Source organism: Takifugu flavidus, chromosome 14 (assembly GCF_003711565.1).
Source record: "Takifugu flavidus isolate HTHZ2018 chromosome 14, ASM371156v2, whole genome shotgun sequence".
Lineage (NCBI taxonomy): Eukaryota > Metazoa > Chordata > Actinopteri > Tetraodontiformes > Tetraodontidae > Takifugu > Takifugu flavidus.
In genome coordinates, this window is record NC_079533.1 from 3355020 (window position 1) to 3368147 (window position 13128).

At 40.2% G+C, this 13128-nt stretch overlaps 1 protein-coding gene and 1 long non-coding RNA gene across 10 annotated transcripts in view; both read left to right on the forward strand.

Moving 5' to 3' along the window:
* auts2a (activator of transcription and developmental regulator AUTS2 a) overlaps positions 1-13128 on the forward strand; it is a 222542-nt gene that overhangs the window by 20021 nt on the left and 189393 nt on the right. The gene's annotated exons all lie outside the window — the stretch shown is intronic.
* LOC130537232 (uncharacterized) lies at positions 6400-8207 on the forward strand. The gene is made up of 4 exons (XR_008953581.1): positions 6400-6706; positions 7235-7354; positions 7768-7881; positions 7967-8207. It is a non-coding gene; the product is annotated as an uncharacterized LOC130537232 (long non-coding RNA).

Consider the following 13128-nt stretch of genomic DNA (forward strand, 5'->3'; position numbering starts at 1 on the left):
AATCAGGAGTGAAGTGTAATTTATAGCTTATTGCTTAGCAGCCAGATTGCTTTAGAAGAAATGATTTTTTACTACTTGATTTTTGGGAACATCCATCCACCACCTTTCAAATAGGTTTGATTCTGTTCTTCAGATAGTACTTTGGACTGTGTGATGTTTGAGTGATTGAGATCATAAATATAATATTTTCCCTACTGGTAAAATCAAGTAGATGGCATATTTAGCTTTTAATTGCATGTACCGGTAGTTGGGTTGTGATTATGGAGGTGCTCTGTGTTACATTCTCAGGAGAAGTATACTGACTTCTGTTCACATCTGCTTTGACGTCCGCAACCTTCTGTTCCAAGGAAACAGAAGCCAATTTGATACGAGCAGCCAAGAGATTTATGACAATAGTTTCAACTTTATCAGATGGAGTTTGAAGCCTTCAATCTCCCTATTTTCTTTTATTATTATTTATTATCACATAAAGGATCTCCTGAAAGAAGATATGAAAGTGCGTCTGTCATTTTAACAGGGATGTTTAAGACTTTCTTCAGTGTGGTCACAGTGTTGAAGAAGGCTAACCTTTCTCTTGAGCTGGCGGCTATAAATCCATTTTTATTTCTTGGCTAAATTTCTTTTCAGTCACAAACGGATTTCAGAAATGAATGACCAGCAGGAGACATGCTGCATTTAAGTCACTGCACGTTAATGAGTGAGTTAAAAATCAAAGTACGATTGCTTTTAAAGTGTAATGATTCAGGAGTCCTTAAGGAATACCAGTAAGAAGAATTACATATAATACTCTGCTTATGTGACTGTTTATTATGCTTTAATATTTTACAGTAAAAAAAAATGTTTATAAGGGTTGAAATAACAAAGAATCATCTGGGCTGCCTGGAGTTTTATCTGATATGTTTATTTAACAGTATAATGATAATGATAATTGTAGCCATCTCTTCTGGTACAAAGACGAGGTGATGTTTGATATTTGCGTTGTGGGTGATTGAGCCTAATTTCACTATCTGTCATAGTGGTTAGTCTGATCCTGGCTCTGATGGATTGTCCTCACACTAGTTTAAGACCCCGAGCTTGCACATATGAATGTCCGACTTTATTAAGTGTTGCTAAACAGGCTGTCATTTTCCTTTTATTTGTTATTCACATACAAGTTTGAAGGACCTTGAAGAAAAAGTTTGTCCTGACAGTCTGTTCAATGATGCTGTTATAACACAACCACAGGATGAAAAGCTGCTTCCTCTCTGTTTTTGAACAGAGATTGTTTTATTATAACTTTAGTCAGCAGCTTAAGCTTACTCCCCAGTCCGCTTGGTCTTAAGTATCTTAAGTAGAGTTTTACTGCGAAAGAAGCTACAAAGAGCAGTTTATTGTTACAAATGGCTGTGCATTATTCCTCACATGTTGATTACTCTAATCACGTGCTGGTTTATGTTTGTCAAATACAATTAATTGTTGCAGGGAAACTGTTGTGTAAGCTGTGGAGATGCATTCTGCAGAAACACATTTTTCAAAAATGCTTGCAGAGGAACCACAGGACTGTGGTTCTGGGGCATCACCCGGCGTTTTTCTTGCATCTTCTTTATTATGGCCATGAGGATCTGTGGCAGGTTTCTAATTACCAGTGGAGGGGGCACGTATGTGGTCTTTTGTTACACTGTTTGCTTTAATGCTAGTCAGCTATGAACAGCTATGAATAGCTTAGGTGTAGACTCCACTGTAAGCAGGGGCCTCTGCCCGTGGACTTGACAGAAGGAACACAGGTCTGCATGCAAGAAGAAACCATTGATTGGTGTCTGGAGACAAGCTGATTTCTACTAATTTTCATAAAGCCTTGGGTACATGGAGTAGCATTAGGGGAATAACTGTTTATTTTTAATTTTTGATGAGTAACAGCTTCAGTTCCTTATCTTATTTAGGTTCAGGTAGAAATAAGAAATATTTTCTAATGAGAGAAATTTGGTCAAAGATCATTATATTAGAACATTTTTAATAAAGACAAGCATGAGCAGTGCAAGGCTTGTTGTTCCGCTATTTACAAAATTATATAATTAGTTTACTTTATCTCTTTATAAAGGTATTTGTTGGAGGTATTATTATTTATTTAAATACAAAAAATAATTGTGGAATTTCCCCAAAAAATTAGTAAATGTACAACTAATCACTATTTTCCAGACATGTATCCAGCCCTCATTAGTTGTCCCTTTACTGCTTTATGTTTTAATTCATTAACAGAAAGAATGAAAGAATAAAGTTTCAGTAACTGCAGGGAGGGCCTTTTTAAGGTTGATGGCCAATACTGTTGTTTTATGTGGAGGTAAGCTTTTATTTTTGCAGCTTTACCTGTAACCTCCCTCTCTTCTCTATTGATATTTCCTTGTATCATTGCAGTTGAAGGAATTTTTTTGATCATGATCTCAAGTATCAAAACAAGTGGCTGCCAAACTGCAACGGAAAACCTTCTTCCTAATAATCGACCGTCTTTTAATGTAACAGGTTCTCAGGTACATAACGAAGGACAGTCTTAGCTCTGTGGTGCCCGGTAATGATCGGCACCCGGTTGCCTAGCAACCTGCACATTTTTGTGTAAAGCCACAAAATAACATAAAATCATTAGTCTGAGGAACAGAGGAATGAGCCCAGTGAATGTAGCACCATGGGAAATTAAACATTTTTGGTAGCCAGTTTAATGAATTAGACCAGGCTTAAACCAAATAGCTATTGAGCACAGCATTCCCTAGCTGAGAGAGAACATGGGAGCATCAGTCAAGGGACCCAGTTCTGTTACCGCCTGAGTTTATAACATTTCCAGAAATGTGTCTGTCTTATCAATACTCTGGAGAGGGTATCTTTTTCTTGACCTTATTCTAACTCCACTGTGAGCGCAAATGAGAGGAACCTTTGGACTGCAGAGGACTGCAAATGGAGCTATAATCTTTGGAGAGAATGAACATGACAAGCAAAATAATCAAATTTTAGCTCTACAAGAATAACTGTTGGAAATTTAGAGTCTAGATGCTTGGAAAGTAGTATGTGTGAATCTCAAAAAGTACATAAACACATTTTTGCAAAATTTATAAATTACCAATATATTTATTCTCTTGTGGGCCCTAACAATCACCACAAAAGGGATGAGTGTTGACCTGAAAATGTAAAGTAGTCAAAACAGAATTCGATTAATACCCTTTTTGGTAGTTTGCACTGGGAGTTTTATGGAAGCAGATTTTAACTGTGATATGGAGAAAAAAAAACCATCTGCATGCTGTAAAATATAATTTTGCCATATGCACATTTACTCTTTTTTATTTTTGTATTGTTGGTGTGAGTGTGTGAGGTGTGTGTCCTGTGATGGAATGCAGACCACGGGAACACAGTGACAGGCAGTGTCATCCCTTTCACCCTTGGATCATATAGTTGTAATAAAGTTGCACTTATCTTTCTGGTTTTAAAGCCGAAAGAGCTAACACCCAATACATGTATAATACAGTTTAAAAAAACATTTGTGGGGTAAAGGAAAGCTGATATGAAAGCGCTCTCAGCGATTGACATATTGAAGCTCCAATGACACCCTGCCTGTCATAGACGGACCAATAAACAGCCATGACCCGAGACCATGCAGTTCTCCCTATATAAGGCACTCGTGGCACCATAATTTCCCTTCTCAAACATGCATCTTCCTCATGTACAGCAAGGAGGGGAATATGCTGAGATACCTTACTACCTTATCAGAGAACCCGGGTTACACGAGTAACCTGATGTTGTCTTTTTTATGCTGTTCAATGTCTCAGCCAATGGTAGATATAGATACATTCCAAATTGTACCATTTTCATTGAAGCCAATCTGTCAAGTTGGACAGACAGTGAGTAAACATAAGGGGACTTATAGACAGCAAGAGCGTTATAGTACCACATATACCTTCTGCCAAAAAGGATGGACGATGGGTTCAAAGAAAGGTCAACAACATGATGAAGGGGAGGGGGGCCTTCCAATGAGTAAGTATGCCATCTAAGCTCTTGTAGTTGGGGGTTTTCCATCCAGTATCAATCTTTATTTATATAGCATCTGTTACAATCAAAATTGTTTCTAGGCGCTTGACAGAATCCCAGGGCCTGACCCCCAACAAGCAACAGTGGCAAGGAAAAACTCAGGAAGAAACAGGAAGAAACCTTGAGCAGGCCCAGGCTCATATAGGGGGACCCTCCTGCTGATGGCCGGCTGAGTAGAGAGAGAGGAGAAGCGGGAGGACAGGTAGAAGAGAGACTAGGTAGAGATCATAGAAATACAATAATTAATTTAATAAACTGCCGGTAGAATTGAGTGGGTCAGCTGGGGTTGGAGGTCAGCATACAGCTATGAAGGCGGCGATACCTGTACATGGATACAGAGGGGGAGGGTGGGTAGAAGCAGAAAAACTACACAAGAAATAACATTGCTGATCTGCTTGGAGAGGAGAGGAGAGGAGAGGAGAGGAGGAGGAGAGGAGAGGAGGAGAGGAGAGGAGAGGAGGAGGAGAGGAGAGGAGAGGAGAGGAGAGGAGAGGAGACATGGAGTCAGCCTCCTGTACCTGGACAGGGAGCTGGTTCCACAGCGGGGTGGGGGGCTGGTTGCTAAATGCTGGGCCCCCCATTCTACCTTTAAAGACTCTGGGAACCACAAGTAAACCCGCATTCTGAGAGCGGAGCAGTCTATTGGGACAATAAGGTGTCACTAGCTCCTCCAGGTAGGATGGAGCTAGGCCTCTGAGGACCTTGTAAGTCAGAAGAAGAGTTTAAAAAAATGATTCTAGATTTAATGGGCAACCAATAAAGAGATGCCAGTACAGGAGATATGTGATCTCTTTTGTCAATACCTGTCAGAACTCTAGCTGCAGCATTTTGCAACAAGCAGGAGTGGTTATTCAGCAGAAAGAGACCATTAATTTGCATGCACTCACAAGAGAAATAAAAGATAATATTCATCAAATACATGAATAGAACTGCATTGAACTTACCATATATGACAGGAACTGAGAGAAAAGTTGTTTGAAGCAGAAGAGCAGTGAGGTTTTATGATCTGCTGCAGTGCTCGCTCAGAGGAACAGCTCCAGGAGTCTGGTCACACTGACAGCAGGACACCCAAAAAGCAAAATCAAAGAAACAACCTTGCTTTGATCTGATAAACGAATATTTCTTTGCTGTTACATTACTAATTATTTTTCATGATAACTCCACAATCCTTCTGAAAAATGACTTTATTCGCCTAGATTCCTTTGTCTCCTCTGACCTCCGTCCCATGCAGTTCAAAAGTAATCTGTGATCTACTAGATCTACAATGCTGAACATCCATTTTCCAGCTAAGATAATAAAAAATGTTTGTTTAAACATGTTTTTAAATGAATTACATAGGTAAGAGTGTCTGTGACACAAATCCATTTTCTTACCTATGTAATTCATTTAAAAACATGTTTAAACAAACATTTTTTTATTATCTTAGCTCGGTTTATCCCTTTTGGGATCATGGGGAGGGTGCTGGAGCCTATCCCAGCGGCATATTGGCAAAAGCAGGTTGCAACCCTGAATGAGTCACCAACTCATCCCAGCACCCTATGTGAGCGTTTGTGAGTTTGGTACATTGCTTAAGGGTACCTCGGCAGTGCTCTGATGGTGTCCTGGCACTGCCCCTTGCCTTCAGAACTTTTGTCTACACCAGGGCTTAAAAGGAGAATCCTCCACTGACTTGGCCAGTCCCCTACAGACTGAGCTAATGCCAACAGCTACCACAACCCCAAACAAACTCTTATTTCATTAAAAATCAAAAAGAACTGCATATATGACAGCGCCTGAGATAAAATTCATTGTCATGCATTCTATCAAGTAGAATTCCCCACGGGGAAAACAGAAAGACATGTCTGAAAAACAGAATTAGAAACATTCATATGATCAATGGCTTCAATGATTACAAGGATATAAAGACAGTTATTTAAGCACCCGTCATTATCATCTTTCTGATGATAATAACCTCTTACTACTACCATCAAAATTCATCAAACACCGAAGAACTTCATGGAAAAAATAGTTTGGAGTGAGTATTTCTCTGAACTTTTTAATTAATGAATCAATTAATTATTATTGTTTGGGTTTTAATAGGGTAAAATTTTAATTTTGTGTTTATGAAGCATGTATTTTCTTTTGTAGCAAACTTCAAATGTCAACCGGTGTGGTAAATGCAGGATGGGGTAAGTAGCATTCTTTACTTTCATCAAAAAAAGTCTCTGTCAAGTATCAAGTTATTATTAGCTATTAAATTATGAAGTATCAATTAAAGTATCAAATAAAAGATATATATAATATATTTTATTGTAGATAAAACAGATGAATGTCCGAGAGCCTTGGCTTTTTCTCAATCACAATTTGGTAAGTAAAGCATAGTTGTCATTTTACTGTAACAAAATAATAATCTGGAAAAAAATTACAGATATTGTTAGCCTGTCCCTGCAGACTGAGGATCCCACAGGATTCCTGGCTTTTTTGGCGACACTGGACCCTGTTGCTAAGGAAGCAGTTGACCATGTTATGTAGCAACACCCCTACATGTGGACCACATCAACAATCCCCTGTTCCAGTCCCCAGAGCTTTCTCGCCAGGATTATGAAGCCAGACTCAACTTTATTCACTTGCGAGCCTCCACCACCCACAACAAGAGGCTGGGTCACAATGCAGATCCGGGGTTAGTTTACTTTCCATACAGAGAACTGAAGGCTACCTTGTTACATTGCGAATACAATTATTTTTTTCACTAAGAGAGGAAGTGATGGAGCAAATCCAACAGTGAGGACCAATGATATTTTATCATTACTTTTTTAATTCAGGGCATTTCAGGAGGTAAAAAACGACCCTGATTCAAGGACGTCAATAGAGAAAGAGGTTTTGTCGATTCCACTGCATTTTTGCGGTTTCTGATTATATTGATGACTGTTATCCATCCAGATTGAAGACAAATTTTGGCTTAAGAGAATTCTTCAGAACTACTGCTAGGTAGCTCACCAGTTGAATTATGATTAGTTTCTGATTAGTGAATGGGAGGCAGCATTGAGGAATTTAATCAGGATAATGGACATTGAGAAATGTGCTGATTTTATTCATTGATTTATCTGTTTGTTGAACAGTGTCCTTGAGTTTATTCTTAAGTTTTCAATTGTTCCAAATTTCACCTCTCTGTATTCCTGTGTTAACAGTGCTTGTGATTATCTTCTAGGTCATGTCATCATCTACAAAGATTTTGACAATCCTGGAACCTGTTTTGGTATCATCTGGGCAGTTGTCCTCCCGCCGCAAGGTGTCTATTTTTCCCTGCTGCCTCACGGAACCTCTAAAGGTAAACTGGTGTTCACACCCTGCCTCACATGTGCTGAGACTAACAACTAGTGAGGGGCTCGGGAGCACAGCAAGAATGTCCAGGCACTCATGGGGGTCTGGGTAAAGGAAGAGTTTAACGAGGCTCTCTAACTAGGTTACAGTGTAGGTGAGAGTACAGAAGTATGCCCCTTTTAGGACTGGAGCAGCACCATTTTTACAGGTTATGTACACAAGTTCCTGAAGACATTTCAGGGTTTCCTGAGGGTGTCAAGAAATTGTGGAATGGTATGTCAAGAATTACCATATGAATAGCCAAGAGACAGATGTCTAAATTGTCTTAAAAGCCTCTGGGGGGAGTTTGCCAAGAGGCATAATCGTACTCAGACCACACTGGTGAGCAACAAAAAATAATTTTTGACTTCATATTTTCAGGAAAGTATGAGGTGCACCACTTGAGAATGTGGTGAGCTGCTCAACTTTGACAGTGTGAAAGCGCTGGTGGAGAGCTACCTGAAGGGTGAGAAAGACATCACAACATCATCTATGGTAAAAATGGGTTTGATTTTAAAAACTCTTCTTTTAAGAAAAAATTTAGGGTGGTGTATAACAAAAAATGACACTTTATTGACAGTGCACCTCCGATTATTAGAAAAGAATGAAGAGTGAAGAATGGAGCCAGACATTGAACCCCTGACTCATCTGCCTTTTCCATGCCTGATTGTAGGATCCCGCGGCTGCAGACCATGTATTTGGAACTGTGTGAACATGTGATAGATACTGTACCCAACAACATTGTATGGATCTATACCTCTCATTTACCCATGTATGATTAACTGTTGAAGATAAATAAAAACTTTACATTTATCAAACAAGTCCTTGATTCTTTTGAAGATGATTAAAAACAAACATTTGATTATCCCGGGTGATATCAGTGTAGGCTCATTCCCCAGTTCATAATTATCCAAATGATCTCTTTTGTCAATACCTGTCAGAACTCTGGCTGCAGCCTTTTGGATCAACTGGAGGCTTCTTAAAGAGTTGTTTGGACACCCTGATAATAAAGAATTACAATAGTCCAGCCTGGAAGTAACAAATGCATGGACTAACTTTTCAGCATCATGCCGCGTCAGCAGCTTCCTGATCTTTGTGATGTTCCTCAAGTGAAAAAAGGCACTTCTAGAGACTAATTTAATGTGTGAGTTGAAGGAGAGATTTTGATCAAAAGTTACTCCTAGATTCCTCACAGAGAGACTTGATGTTAATGAGATACCATCTAGAGTGATCATGTGATCTAATCTATCCTTGAGAGGTTCAGGACCAAATACCATGACCTCAGTTTTTCCTGGGTTAAGGAGGAGAAAATTTGAAGACATCCAAGACTTTATGTCTTTAAGACAGGTCTGAAGCTTCACTAACTTCCCTGTCTCCTCTGGTTTCATGGATAACTAAAGCTGAGTGTCATCAGCATAACAATGAAAATGTATCCCATGCTGCCGAATAATGTTCCCTAAGGGAAGCATGTACAAGGTGAAGAGGATTGGTCCAAGTACAGAACCTTGAGGAACTCCATGGCTAACCCTACTGTATGAGGAGGGAACACCATGGACATGAGCAAACTGGTATCTATCAGATAAGTATGATCTAAACCAGTCTAGTGCTGTCCCTTTAATCCCGATCACATGTTCCAGTCTCTGTAACAGGATGCTGTGATCAACTGTATCAAAAGCAGCACTGAGGTCCAGCAGAACCAGCATAGAGACCAGTCCATGATCGAAAGCCATGAGAAGATCATTAGTGACTTTAAGAAGTGCTGTTTCTGTGCTGTGGTGAGCTCTAAAGCCTGACTGAAACATCTCAAACAGGCTGTTCCTCTGCAGGTGCTCCAGTAACTGAGTCACCACCACCTTCTCTAGAACTTTAGAGAAAAAGGAAGGTTGGATATTGGCCTATAATTTGCGAGTACTTCCGGATCCAGTGATTTTTTTAAGCAACGGCTTAATCACTGCCACCTTGTAGGACCGGGGTACATAACCTGACACTAAAGAACCATTGATCTGGTCCAGGATAGAACTGCCTATCAATGGTAAAACATCCTTCAACAGGTGTGTTGGGATGGGTTCTAAAAGACACGTGGTGGTCTTGGATTTCTGAATTAGCGAAGACGCCTCAGAAAAATATATAGGGCTGAAGGAGTTTAAGGGCTCGTTGGAGAACCTGTATGTTCCCACAGTCAGCACATCTGGTGATGGTCCAGTTGTAGGGATGGCCTGGTTAGCTTTCTCTCTGATAGCTAGAACTTTATCAGTGAAGAAGCTCATGAAGTCTTCACCACTAAGGGAAGAAGGGATACGTGGATCTAAAACACTGTGACTCTTGGTTAATTTGGCCACAGTGCTGAAAAGAAACCTGGGGTTGCTCTTATTTTCCTCAATTAAAGAAGAAAAATAACCTGTTCTAGCCTTGCGAAGGGCCTTTTTGTAAACTAATAGACAGTCTTTCCAGGCTACATGATAGCTGTCTATTTTACAAGAATGCCACTTCCTTTCCAGTCTTCGCACTTTCTGCTTAAGGGTCATGATATGTGAATTATACCAGGGGGCACACCTCCTCTGATTTACTATTTTCTTTTTCAGGGGGGCAACAGAATCAAGCGTGATTCTCAGTGAGGTTGCTGCACCTTCAGCAATCGAGTCAACCTCTGCAGGGCTAAGATTCTAATGATTGATCCCTGGGGAAACACACAGTGATCCTGGGATCAGCACAGGGATCACTTCCTTAAACTTAGCTACAGCATTATCTGAAAGACATCTGCTATAGTAAGACTTTGTTCTGAGGATAGAAGAATCCTTAATCATAAATGTAAAAGTGATCACAGAATGGTCTGACAGGACTGGGTTCTGAGGGAACACTGACACATGTTCTACCTCAACACCATAAGTCAGAACTAGATCTCGGGTGTGGTTAAAGCTATGAGTTGGTTGGTTTTCTGCTGGAGGAAACCAACTGACTCAAGTAATGAAATGAAGCCATTTCTAAAGCTGTCATTTATAACGTCTATAAGGATATTAAAGTCTCCAATGATAATGACTTTGTCCGTTCTAAGGACCAAGTCAGATAAGAAATCAGAGAACTCAGACAGGAACTCTGAATGTGGACCAGCAGGGGGCCAATATACAACTAGTTGTTCCAGTGATAGTTTTATTTTGAAAGGTGAAGTAAGTTGTTCGGATCCAGATCCTTTTCACCTTCATAAGTATGAAAAAGACCCGCATCTGTAAGGGCAGATAGAGGCAGGAAGTCATAGTTCCAAAAACAAGTGCAGCTCAATTCAGCTGCACAACAGGGTTTTTGTCTCAGAAAGGCTTTGCGTTCTTTGCTGCTTGAGACATTTTGTCCCAGGGGCATCTTCTTCGGTCTTCAAAACCATGATCCCACCTCGACCTCTGTTGCAACCTCTCTTAATTTTTTGAATACTTTGCCCACCGAGTGGCAAATGCATTCAAGGCAATATTTTTAGCCCTGAATTTAAAGTGAGGTTTGGTGAGATTGAAACCTTTTGTCACCAAAGGAGATATAAACAAAACAGTCTGAAAAACAGGAAGCCTATGCCGTGCCTGTATATGACAGGTGCGTCGGCAGACTCCGAGAGAGCACCTCATATCTGGCTCTTATATGAAATTGATTAGACAATGAGCGGATCGTTGGTCAGATTTGTTTTTATCTTTCCACGGGGTCACAAAAGGAGCTGATTGATAGTCCTAGCGAAAGTTAAATTGACAAACTTGTTCTGATCTGTTTTAATCTCCACATATATGTTCTCAATTAGATTTTTGGATAGATGGTAGGCAGGATTAAACTGCTATATGATCACATCCCCGTATGTTCTTCATACACTCAAGGTTCTCAAAAGAGGAGCATTCATGTCACCATTCTAGCTGACAGCATATAATATTGCTATAGCAATACAGATGGTTTAATCAATCATATCCAGAAGACTGGGACCTTCTCTAATGAACCATCTCTATATTTAATATTGTAGAGCTTTCCACCAAGTCTTGTAGGATGTCCAATTAGCAGTTAAAGCATGATTAAATGGAGTTTCATGGGCGTTTGGCTTTTATTAAGACCAGAATCAGATGCATGTACCATCCTGGCCTGCTGTTTTTCTCTTTTCTCTGTACATTTGCCTTCTTGGAAAATACATCAATGATGGTTAATATGCAATATGCAAAAGTGTCTGGGAACATACATTCCAGGTGTGTGGGGTTATAGTAGACTTCATTTGTTGCCTTTTGCATTTTATTTTATGTTGTTATTCAAATGACAAAATCTGTTGTGGAAATGTTTATGTGTAACAAAATTTCTTGACTGTAAATTTTTCATCAAGACATAAATGATTATACTTTTTGAATTGTTTTGTTCCCAGCAGTATTTCACAAGCTCCAGGTACTTCACGTCTTCTTTAATCACTTCCAAAATCCTTTTTCCACATGTAATCTCAAACAGCAGCATTTTGCCCAGGGCACTGACCCTCCCATTCTTGCATGCTCCCATATAGAGCAGATGAAACACAGCCAATTTCACCCTGTTAACCTCCCATCTGTGTCCCCTTTCTTATCAATCTCACTGGGCAGAAGTTTCTCAGGTGTATTCGGTGGGGTTGGTGACAGCCTATGAGGTGGGGTGTCTGGGATGATGAGAGGACCATCACACTTTTGCGATAACTAACCCAGGCATTGCCTCATCCAATCCCAACACAGACCTGGTCTCATCGTCCAGCCAGCCTAAGTAGATGTATCTTGGCATCTCTTCCGTAATCACGTTGGGTGCCTGGTTCTGAGAAAACATTGGGCATTTGCACGAAATGTGAAGAGATCTACTGATACCCGATGGAGACACTGATAAAAGGCTGAGTCTCACACTGACAGAGTTCCTGTGTGCCAAAACTCTCAGAGCCAGAGAAACTCAGAATATAAGCATCATGTGTTTGTAGACTATGCCCTGATAGGTGAACCTGAGTAATTTCCTGTGTCCAGGATAACTATGAAGGTGGAAATGTGCATCCTTGAGGTTGATTGAAGAAAACTGATCACCTAGATCTGTAGCTGAGTGTGAGTATGAGCATCCTAAATGTATATTTCCTGCGACAGTCTTTAAGACTATGGACCGAACCCCACTCCCCCTTGGTACTGTGAAGTACCATCAGTAGAAACCCTCTTGCCTCTTCTTTTCTTAGAGCATCACCAATCCCTTGCTCAGCAGGGAGGATATTTCTTCCTCTAAAACCTGCAAAAACTGGGGTCTGTAATTTTAGAGAACTGTAGTAGCCAGGTGTGGGTGGTCGTAGTATGCCACATCTCTGCTCAGCTGGCGATCAAATGGAGCCGGAGAAGAGGTAGCCGTAACAGCAGCAGTATGAACTCCTATGAAAGGCACTTTTATTCAGGTTTATATTGTGTCATCTTTTTAACTGGGCCCTTGGTAGTGAGCCTGGCTGTAACAGATGGAATTTTATTGCTTCCACATGTGGGGTAACATGCAATGTGCACTGTGATGAATAAGACATACTGGTAATACAATTGCAGATTGATTTTCTCCAGCATGTATTCTGAGCTAGACAACAGATGTGTGCAACCTCCACAAACCCTGCACTTGCATATATAATTGGTGTGCCATATTAACCCACTGAAAGGACAGATCCAGTGTTAAGCAGGAGTACATTTTCCCATCAGTTATTTGACTTTCTCCATTGCATGTAAACTGGGACAATGACCAAATACGGATGAGATGACA